Genomic DNA, 11,351 nt, shown 5'->3' with positions numbered 1-11,351 from the left:
GATGGTGTGCCGTGGGACATGAGTGACGGTGATGGTGTGCCCTGGGACATGAGTGACGGTGATGGTGTGCCCTGGGACATGAGTGACGGTGATGGTGTGCCGTGGGACATGAGTGACGGTGATGGTGTGCCCTGGGACATGAGTGACTGTGATGGTGTGCTCTGGGACATGAGTGACGGTGATGGTGTGCCGTGGGACATGAGTGACGGTGATGGTGTGCCCTGGGACATGAGTGACGGTGATGGTGTGCCCTGGGACATGAGTGACGGTGATGGTGTGCCGTGGGACATGAGTGACGGTGATGGTGTGCTCTGGGACATGAGTGACGGTGATGGTGTGCCCTGGGACATGAGTGACGGTGATGGTGTGCCCTGGGACATGAGTGACGGTGATGGTGTGCCGTGGGACATGAGTGACGGTGATGATGTGCCGTGGGACATGAGTGACGGTGATGATGTGCCCTGGGACATGAGTGACGGTGATGGTGTGCTCTGGGACATGAGTGACGGTGATGGTGTCCTCTGGGACATGAGTGACGGTGATGGTGTGCTCTGGGACATGAGTGACGGTGATGGTGTGCCCAGGGACATGAGTGACGGTGATGGTGTGCCGTGGGACATGAGTGACGGTGATGGTGTGCCCAGGGACATGAGTGACGGTGATGGTGTGCCCTGGGACATGAGTGACGGTGATGGTGTGCCGTGGGACATGAGTGACGGTGATGGTGTGCTCTGGGACATGAGTGACGGTGATGGTGTGCCCAGGGACATGAGTGACTGTGATGGTGTGCTCTGGGACATGAGTGACGGTGATGGTGTGCCCTGGGACATGAGTGACGGTGATGGTGTGCTCTGGGACATGAGTGACGGTGATGGTGTGCCGTGCCGTGGGACATGAGTGACGGTGATGGTGTGCCCAGGGACATGAGTGACGGTGATGGTGTGCTCTGGGACATGAGTGACGGTGATGGTGTGCTCTGGGACATGAGTGACGGTGATGGTGTGCTCTGGGACATGAGTGACGGTGATGGTGTGCCGTGGGACATGAGTGACGGTGATGGTGTGCCGTGGGACATGAGTGACTGTGATGGTGTGCTCTGGGACATTAGTGACTGTGATGGTGTGCTCTGGGACATGAGTGACTGTGATGGTGTGCCCTGGGACATGAGTGACGGTGATGGTGTGCCCTGGGACATGAGTGACGGTGATGGTGTGCCGTGGGACATGAGTGACGGTGATGGTGTGCCCTGGGACATGAGTGACGGTGATGGTGTGCCGTGGGACATGAGTGACGCTGATGGTGTGCCGTGGGACATGAGTGACGGTGATGGTGTGCCCTGGGACATGAGTGACGGTGATGGTGTGCTCTGGGACATGAGTGACGGTGATGGTGTGCTCTGGGACATGAGTGACTGTGATGGTGTGCTCTGGGACATGAGTGACGGTGATGGTGTGCTCTGGGACATGAGTGACGGTGATGGTGTGCCGTGGGACATGAGTGACGGTGATGGTGTGCCCAGGGACATGAGTGACGGTGATGGTGTGCTCTGGGACATGAGTGACGGTGATGGTGTGCTCTGGGACATGAGTGACGGTGATGGTGTGCTCTGGGACATGAGTGACGGTGATGGTATGCTCTGGGACATGAGTGACGGTGATGGTATGCTCTGGGACATGAGTGACGGTGATGGTGTGCCGTGGGACATGAGTGACGGTGATGGTGTGCTCTGGGACATGGGTGACTGTGATGGTGTGCCCTGGGACATGAGTGACGGTGATGGTGTGCCGTGGGACATGAGTGACGGTGATGGTGTGCCGTGGGACATGAGTGACGGTGATGGTGTGCCCTGGGACATGAGTGACGGTGAAGGTGTGCCCTGGGACATGAGTGACGGTGATGGTGTGCCGTGGGACATGAGTGACGGTGATGGTGTGCCCTGGGACATGAGTGACGGTGATGGTGTGCCGTGGGACATGAGTGACGGTGATGGTGTGCCGTGGGACATGAGTGACGGTGATGGTGTGCCCTGGGACATGAGTGACTGTGATGGTGTGCTCTGGGACATGAGTGACGGTGATGGTGTGCCGTGGGACATGTGTGACGGTGATGGTGTGCCCTGGGACATGAGTGACGGTGATGGTGTGCCCTGGGACATGAGTGACGGTGATGGTGTGCCGTGGGACATGAGTGACGGTGATGGTGTGCTCTGGGACATGAGTGACGGTGATGGTGTGCCCAGGGACATGAGTGACGGTGATGGTGTGCCCTGGGACATGAGTGACGGTGATGGTGTGCCCAGGGACATGAGTGACGGTGATGGTGTGCTCTGGGACATGAGTGACGGTGATGGTGTGCTCTGGGACATGAGAGACGGTGATGGTGTGCTCTGGGACATGAGTGACGGTGATGGTGTGCTCTGGGACATGAGAGACGGTGATGGTGTGCTCTGGGACATGAGAGACGGTGATGGTGTGCTCTGGGACATGAGTGACGGTGATGGTGTGCTCTGGGACATGAGTGACGGTGATGGTGTGCTCTGGGACATGAGTGACGGTGATGGTGTGCCGTGGGACATGAGTGACGGTGATGGTGTGCCGTGGGACATGAGTGACGGTGATGGTATGCTCTGGGACATGAGTGACGGTGATGGTGTGCCGTGGGACATGAGTGACGGTGATGGTGTGCCGTGGGACATGAGTGACGGTGATGGTGTGCTCTGGGACATGAGTGACGGTGATGGTGTGCCCTGGGACATGAGTGACGGTGATGGTTTGCCCTGGGACATGAGTGACGGTGATGGTTTGCCCTGGGACATGAGTGACGGTGATGGTGTGCCCTGGGACATGAGTGACGGTGATGGTGTGCCGTGGGACATGAGTGACGGTGATGGTGTGCTCTGGGACATGAGTGACGGTGATGGTGTGCCCAGGGACATGAGTGACGGTGATGGTGTGCCCTGGGACATGAGTGACGGTGATGGTGTGCTCTGGGACATGAGTGACGGTGATGGTGTGCTCTGGGACATGAGTGACGGTGATGGTGTGCTCTGGGACATGAGTGACGGTGATGGTGTGCTCTGGGACATGAGTGACGGTGATGGTGTGCCCAGGGACATGAGTGACGGTGATGGTGTGCCCAGGGACATGAGTGACGGTGATGGTGTGCCCAGGGACATGAGTGACGGTGATGGTATGCTCTGGGACATGAGTGACGGTGATGGTGTGCCCAGGGACATGAGTGACGGTGATGGTATGCTCTGGGACATGAGTGACGGTGATGGTGTGCTCTGGGACATGAGTGACGGTGATGGTGTGCTGTGGGACATGAGTGACGGTGATGGTGTGCTCTGGGACATGAGTGACGGTGATGGTGTGCTCTGGGACATGAGTGACGGTGATGGTGTGCCCAGGGACATGAGTGACGGTGATGGTGTGCTCTGGGACATGAGTGACGGTGATGGTGTGCCGTGGGACATGAGTGACGGTGATGGTGTGCCGTGGGACATGAGTGACGGTGATGGTGTGCCGTGGGACAGGTTGGAATGCCATGCTTCTAGGAATTCTCGTGCGTGTCTCTGTTTGGCTGAACAGATAAATAGAAAGCGGGACATAACACCAGCGCTTCGTCGGAGGCTCACTGATGATGTTACCTAGAATGGTGACGAAACGTCTGAAAACTAACCTTCCAGCTCAGCGAGCAAACTCACATCCAGAACTAAGTGAGTAGTTTGGAAAGTGTGTATGGGGAATAGGGAAACAGTAAGATTAGGAGTTGAATGTGATGACCCCTATGGGCATTAAGCCCAACAACCTGTTACGAATGGCTCTATGACTCTATCACACTGTCTTGGCTGGGCCAGTACAAAATACCCAGCAAGAGTCAGGGAGAGAGGCTTCAACATGAAAACTGCCGTGAGTCAAGGCACCATCTGGTGGAACAAGTCAGGTACTGCACACAGCTATTTCTTGCCTCGAATTTTCTCTCTCCACTGACAGCTGGTGTCTCCAATATCTCTTCACTCACATTCCTTACCTCAGTATATTTTTAAGCGAGCCATACCTCGCTGTTAAGATCGCCACTAACATTAATCCATTTTCCACTTGGTATTCAGACAGCAGAAATTGATCAAAAAGCAAAGATGAAGCAAACAACGGTAGAGACTCACTGCCGCTGCATCGGGTGTTAAAGATTTTGGGTTTTTTTGTCACGCGTATTCAAGTACAGGAGTCGTGAAAAGTGTATAAATTTTGTCATGCATGGTGCTATCTTAGGTACCAAAGTACAAAAAAAAGCTTAGGTATAAAGTGGTAAGAGAAACGAGAGTCAAAAGTTAAGCATCATTTCATAGAATAGTAGAAAAATAAAGAACTAGGTTAATGTTTACATTGAAGCCTTTCGTAGTTTAAACTAGGAGACTAAAGGAATAGGCGAAAAGTTCAGTGATAATGGGAACTGCAGATGCTGGAGAATCCAAGATAACAAAGTGTGGGGCTGGATGAACACAGCAGGCCAAGCAGCATCTCAGGAGCACAAAAGCTGACGTTTCGGGCCTAGACCCTTCATCAGAGGACCTCTGATGAGGGGGTCTAGGCCTGAAACGTCAGCTTAAGCGAAAAGTTCAACAGTCTTCGATGAGGCCTTCACTTATCTCGCTCTTGGAGAGCTCAGCTGTGTGTTCTCAATGCACTGCAGGTACTGAACGCACCACCTTTTGTTTGGTGTTTTGCAGTCCCTGCTGGGGGCTAGCTCAGTTGGCTGGTTTGCAATGCCAAGTGTGGGTTCAATTCCTGCAGGCTACCTCCCTGACTTCTCTCCTCGCCCGAGGTGTGGTGACCCTCCAGTTAAACCATCACCTATCATCTCTTTCAAATGAGAGAGCAGCCCTATGATCCAGTAAGACTGTAGCGACTTCACCTTTTATTCGAGTCTCTGATGAGTACTGGAGTGCGAGTTGCTATTGAAACTGGTTCCTCGGGAACATTCCCAGGGAGGATCCACTCACTGACTGGGCCGAGACACTGACATACTGCTCAGATACCAGGCTGAGTGCCGCACATAATGAGGCCACATTACAAACACTATATACAGTCGTGGTCTCTTTATTTAAGGAGGCTTTGCTTAAATTGGTCGCAGTTCCGAGAAGGGTCATTGCATCGATTCCTGGGCGGGGGGAGAAGAGGGCAGGATAGTGGATTTGAAATCGAAGATCAGCCACAAAAGTTTAATGGGCCAAATGGACTTCTGGAGAATGAGAGGCGATCTTCTTCAAATATGGAAGATTCTGAGAAAGCTTGACAGGGTAGATACTGTGACGGAAATCAAGACAAGTCACTGCTTAAAAACAAGAGGTCACCTGTTTAATATGAAAATAAGGATGTATTTCTACATCCCCTTCACCCTGTTACTACAACCGCTCATGCATCTGGAAGTCTCCTGCTTTAAATCTGTATTCAATTCCTTTGATGATGCCTTTGGTCATCCATCATCATCGCTCTCTTGTCTGGCTTTCCATCCCACCTCCACCGCCCCCCCACCCCCAACCCAAGACTTTTTGAAGAACCTTAGGGCATTTCCCTCTTCTAAAAATGGAAATTAAATGACTGCTTTTTTTTCTCCCCAAATATCCACACAATTGAACATTTTGTTTCCCCGTGATCAAATCACCCATTCCCCCCCCCCCCCCCCCACCTATTAATCACCACCAATACCTTACCTACATTTCCCAATTAATGAATTTCTGTGTAAAGCTCATTCTGGGCAATGCAGATCATCAAAAGGCGATAGGCAGGCATGGAGAGTGGCAAGGGACAAAATCAAAATGCAGTTGGAGGGGGGATAAAGGGCTGTATCCCCTATGGTGCCCGCCTCTCTCTAAACACATCGAGAGCCCTGATGGACACTGCGTGCTCCCCTCTCAAAAGGACACCAGGCAGGAACATATCCACTGAGGAGGGCAGACTTTCGGCAGCGATGACCCCGCCGCCTGGACCTGTTTACGTGGCTTCATCCCAGTTGCTGAGGCAGTCACCAGATACCTGCCACCTTAAAAACAGGAGCGATGTTAACGATAACGCCCGAATCAATCAGGTCAGACTGGAGTCACGTGCACAGAAAAGAACACCTTTATTAAACTGAAAGAGAAGCTCCTTAATGGGAACGTGCCTACAGAATCAAACCAGTAAGACTAGGAATTAGAGCCCCTGGCTCAACAAGATACATTTGTTTGTAAAACTCTTGTGTTAATACATATATATAGTCCTCGGTAGAATGGAAGCACTTGCAGGCAAACCTGCATCAAATGGACACCTGTGTGACTGAACTTAAAACTGACCTTTGCAATAGGATGAATTCATTACTGGACTGTTCATCCGGGGAGGGGAGAAGGAGAGAGAGAGAGAGAGGAGAGACAGTCTCCACACTGACATTCCCATCCAGGGTGTGGTTCTTTAATTAGACAGAGGCCAGAGGGAACCTGTGACAAATGATCAGACATGCTCTCTAGCTGAAAGATTGGTGCCACTGTTTGCATCAGATGTGGGGAAGAATTTGCTGCCAATGATAACACAAGTTCAGAAGCTCCAGAGCAGATGCCAGCCTGGCAAAGGCGGCATCAGCAGAGACCGGCCTGCACAGTGCCCAAAGGGAATTGTGTGACAGACACAGCCTTTTCAGAGCCAGATAACTCAGCCATCAGTAGGCCAGTGGATCTCAAATGGACTCTGAGCGCAGCAAAGTTCAAACAGCCTAGTTCCCGGTCATCGCTGCAGATGGAAGGTTGTCAACTTGCATGAGGATCTTTTAGAAACCATCAGTTAGTGTTTACTTTTCTGAATTTCCCAAAGTACACTTCATCTCCAGCTCCCAGAGCACACAAGGTTCTAGTCAGACAGGCAACATGAGCCAGAGACTGCAGGAGTTATTAGCAAAATAGGCAGAAGATGGGATTTAAAACAAAAACAGAGTGGGTTATTAAAATCTCAAAGCAGATTTACTAGTTTGCAATAGGGAACTGGATAAATATTTGGAAGAGACTGGGGAGAACCACACAACTTAGGATTAGAGAGCAGAGAATGGGGCTTTTGAAAAGCTCGCACAGAGTTAATGGCCTGAATGGCCTCTCTCTGTACTGGATGATGATAACTGCATTTGGCAAGAAAACTTATATTGGCTGAATCAGATGAGGCTCCAAGTGACCACTAAAACAAGTTTCTCTGCAAGCACAGTCGCATGAATAACACTATCTTGACCCATTGCAATGGAGCAAGATTACAGTTCATGGCTCACTCTTGTTTCCATAATTCTGTTCAAATTATTTGAAATACTGATCTGCAATGGTTTTACATGAAGCCATTCATCTACAGCAGTCTCTGCATCCACACAGACCTACCACAAATCATTATATTTACTCTCCTCATTTGACCAGGGGCCACCTGGGTTCACATGCTCTCTTCGTAGAAAACATTTTAAACAAAGAACACCAACATCTTGTATAATCACAGAGGGCCCCAACACATTACGAAGGTACTTGTTTGTATTTTATATGTACGTATATATTTATATATATATTAAAAAACATGTAAACATGATCTTAATTATGTAGAATGGCTGAAATGAGAATCCAGACGTTCCAAACATCAATCAAGGGGAGAAAGGGGGTCTTCATCTCATGTTGTTTCCTTACCCGTGTCCCCCACTTCTCCGCTGCCTCAGCTCCTGTCCTAACTTATACAGTCTGACTGGTATTCAGCATAGCCATGTTCACAGCCTCACTGTTCAGATGCTACTGGACAGTAACACTCTCTCAAATGCAACTCGAATTGGGGCCCTTGGAATCCAACAGTTTAGAAATAAGAACTTTAGAGAAACGAAACCTGCTGCCACCAGGTTATTCACCAAATCACAACTGCAACAGCAGGGTGAGTGAATGAACCTCATGCCTGGAGTTGGGGTGCTACATTTTACCTCTGTTTGGATAGTTTGGAGCGTGGGAACGCTTACTCTGCCGAGCCTCCCAGTCTGTTTTTACAATCCTGCGATCCTGTTTATTTCTGGATGGCAGATTGCAGCAGGATTACGATGATGGATGCTTCAACTCGCATGCTCTTCATTTCTTTAGTTCGTCCTAGTTCCCTGGTGCCCTGGCCCCTCATGGAGCACCCTGCTTTCAAAGCTCCCTGTGGACCATCACATTCCTAGACAGTTGTTGGCAGAGGACTCAGGATGACAGTTAAGCAGCGCTAAGCCAGGTGACTCTGGGATTTGTGACAGAATCAGAATCGGGGGTGTGTGGGGAAGAGTTGCTGCCTGGCCCCATTGCACTTCCAGCATAGAGAAGGGACACTGGATCAACATGGGGCCTGGTGGTCCACTGCTGACTCTCTAGAGGAGCAAACAATTTTGTCACATTCTGCTCTTCTCTTCCCCCATACCCTTCAAAAAAAAAGTATTTATCCATTTCTATTTTAAGAGCATATTTAAATTCTGCAAGGGGATTTTCCTATCTCAATAAACATCTTCAAAAATATTCTCAATCTTTTAATAATGACCTTAGATCCATGCCCTATGGCAATCAAAACTCCTCGAGCTTTGTTTGGACAAGGTCACCCTATCAAAACATTCTCAATTATTCATGCTACTCATCAAATCTAAACAAACTGTCACATGTGTACGCTAAGTTAAAAGCTTTTCTTAACATTCATAATGCAATTGTATATTGAAATTTGACACTCTCCTCTCTTTGTCCTTGTCATCACCTAATGAAGCACACGTGATGTGCGAGTGGAGAATGCAGCCTGCCGTCCTACACCAGCTTCTTTGCTGCACAGTCTGTCTCCCAAAAGGAGACCAGTGCAATGAAATAATACAGTAAGGGCTGCTGTGCAGTCATCAGCTGTATCAATCATATGTCCATTCCTGGCTGGGCCCTGTGTATTTCTCTTTCAGTCTGGGATTCCTAAGGGATTCAGGTGATCTGCTGGCTACCTTACATGTGGGGATTTTCTCATATCTGATCCAACAGACTATTCGACTACAGCAGGCATTCCCAAGCCAAATCTTAACCTTGACTCCACCTTCCAGCAGGAGTTCACCCGAAGTGGCTTGGAATCCCAGGTGAGAGGCCAAATGTAACATCCCAAGGCAGTTCCTTAATTTTAAATCAGATTTGCTTCTGATTCCGAAATGCCTTCAAGGTGCCCATTCATTTCCCTCAAGCCTTGCATTCTCATTACTAGCCAAACACAAACCAATGCTTTAAGATTAATGGAAAATGATTAGCATTATCCCGCTTTTCTTCATGATATATCATGTTATAATTTAAGTACAATTCTTATCATCCATCTAATTGCATCAACAATATAATATTCTTAACATTATTTGAAAGAAAGCACATATTAAACTAGTATTACTAATGACATAATATCCAAAATTCTCAACTTTTTAAGAAAGATTTTCATGTAAAAAATGGTTGCAGCAAAAATGACTTAACTGAACCAGGCTTATCATTAACTAACTTATTAAATGTTAGTGAGCAATGTATTTAAATGTCTTAATTAATATACATAAAAAGGGAATTGTCCCATTCTCCTATGGACAATGTCTCAAGTGAAGGGCAGTAATTGGACACTTTGCCACAATGATGCACCCTATTTTCCAAAACCTCTTTGTGGATAGGATTCTGTCACCTACCAGGAGAATCCTTTTTGTATATTATAAACTGAACATTTGTACTAGAAGTAGGAGCCTTGCTTCTGCCTTGAGCGAGGGCCATGGTTACCAACTATACCCTGTCCATGTTCTTGGAGGTATCAACATGTGCCGCCAACCTCTCTGTCTGACAGTCTCATTACTCGATGGGTGAACCTATCCAATCTATGCCAAATCACCTACACACACCAGTCACTTTAACATCAGCCTAATATAACTTTCTGAACAGACGGTTATTAGTAGCAGGTTTGATTATGGAGCATCACTGTCAAAGGTGTAAGATTTTGGGGTTTCACTTGAATTGCAAGACCTTAGTTGAACACAATTAAAGAATGAATTGAGAGCCAGTCTAAAAGTTGAACAATCCTGATTAGTTACAAGACCAGATGGAATATAACTGAGTTCCTCATTTGCCTAATCATGTCAAACTGATTAATTATTGAGAAATAACTCAATCCTCCAGGAGATATAGAAGAGATGTGTTAAATATTTCACCATAGCTCCCTGCCAAAAGCCAATGTACTCATGTAAGAAGGTCTGCCGCTTCTTCAACAAAGAAAGCTAGTGAATGACATGGACTAGAATATAAAGAAGACTGAAGGTGACAAATACAGCCATGATTAATTTCTAAAATCTGCCTATGAATTCCTCCTGGGTTTGATGGTAGCAGTGTCTTGGAGAATCCAGGGCTATCCTGGAATGCCGAGAACATTGGGTGGAGCAAAGACCCCACTGTCTTTTCCAATGAATATCACGAACGCTCGAACAAAACAAGACTTCAGGACTGAGGGTATGATCGTCTGTCCTGCTAACACCAACATTACTTAATGTAAAAGGCTTGCACTCAGCAATCCTATCAAAAGGACTTTCTGCTGGCTTCTACACTTCACCAGGATGGAAGGAGGGGAATGGATCAGCCTATAATCCATTGCCTCATTACCTGGGGTCTACAGCATCAATTCATTCCCAAACTTCATGTCTTGCCAATAGAATGTGTGAATATATCGCCAACTTTAAGGGCATTCAAATGGTCATTGGATAAACATATGGATAATAATGGGAATAGTGTAGGTTAGATGGGTTTCAGTTTGGTTTCACAGGTTGGCGCAACATTGAGGGCCAAAGGGCCTGTACTGCGCTGTTATGTTCTACGCTCTACATCCGGTCCAACACTGTCTAGACTTGACCTGACATCCAGGTGAATAAACGAGACAATGCGACACTCGCTCTACATTGTGGAAAAATTGGTTTTGTACCAAAAGAGAAGTCAGTTGTACTGTTCCATGAGACCAAAGTGCTTGCAGCACATACAGTAACCATTCAAAGCAGCTTACCAATCTTTGTCTGTTCCTAAAATCAGTAGCTCGAAAAAAATAAACACCTTAACTATATAAAATACATTGTCATTAGGACAGATTTGGTTCAATTGTAAATATAGTTTCATGATGGCAAATTATTCAGGGTGAGAGCTTACAGATTCCTGTACTGAGCGGTTCAATAAGGGTTAGCATGATTTCTTTGGAGAGAAATCTCAGACATGGTGAAAATGCTGATCGCTGAGCTGCTCTGCACAGTATCAAAGCTCATTCCTTAAGCACCATGTACATAGACAACTCCCACAAATAATAACGCTGACTGTAATCAAA

Source organism: Stegostoma tigrinum, chromosome 38 (assembly GCF_030684315.1).
Source record: "Stegostoma tigrinum isolate sSteTig4 chromosome 38, sSteTig4.hap1, whole genome shotgun sequence".
Classification (NCBI taxonomy): domain Eukaryota; kingdom Metazoa; phylum Chordata; class Chondrichthyes; order Orectolobiformes; family Stegostomatidae; genus Stegostoma; species Stegostoma tigrinum.
This window is presented reverse-complemented; position numbering follows the sequence as displayed.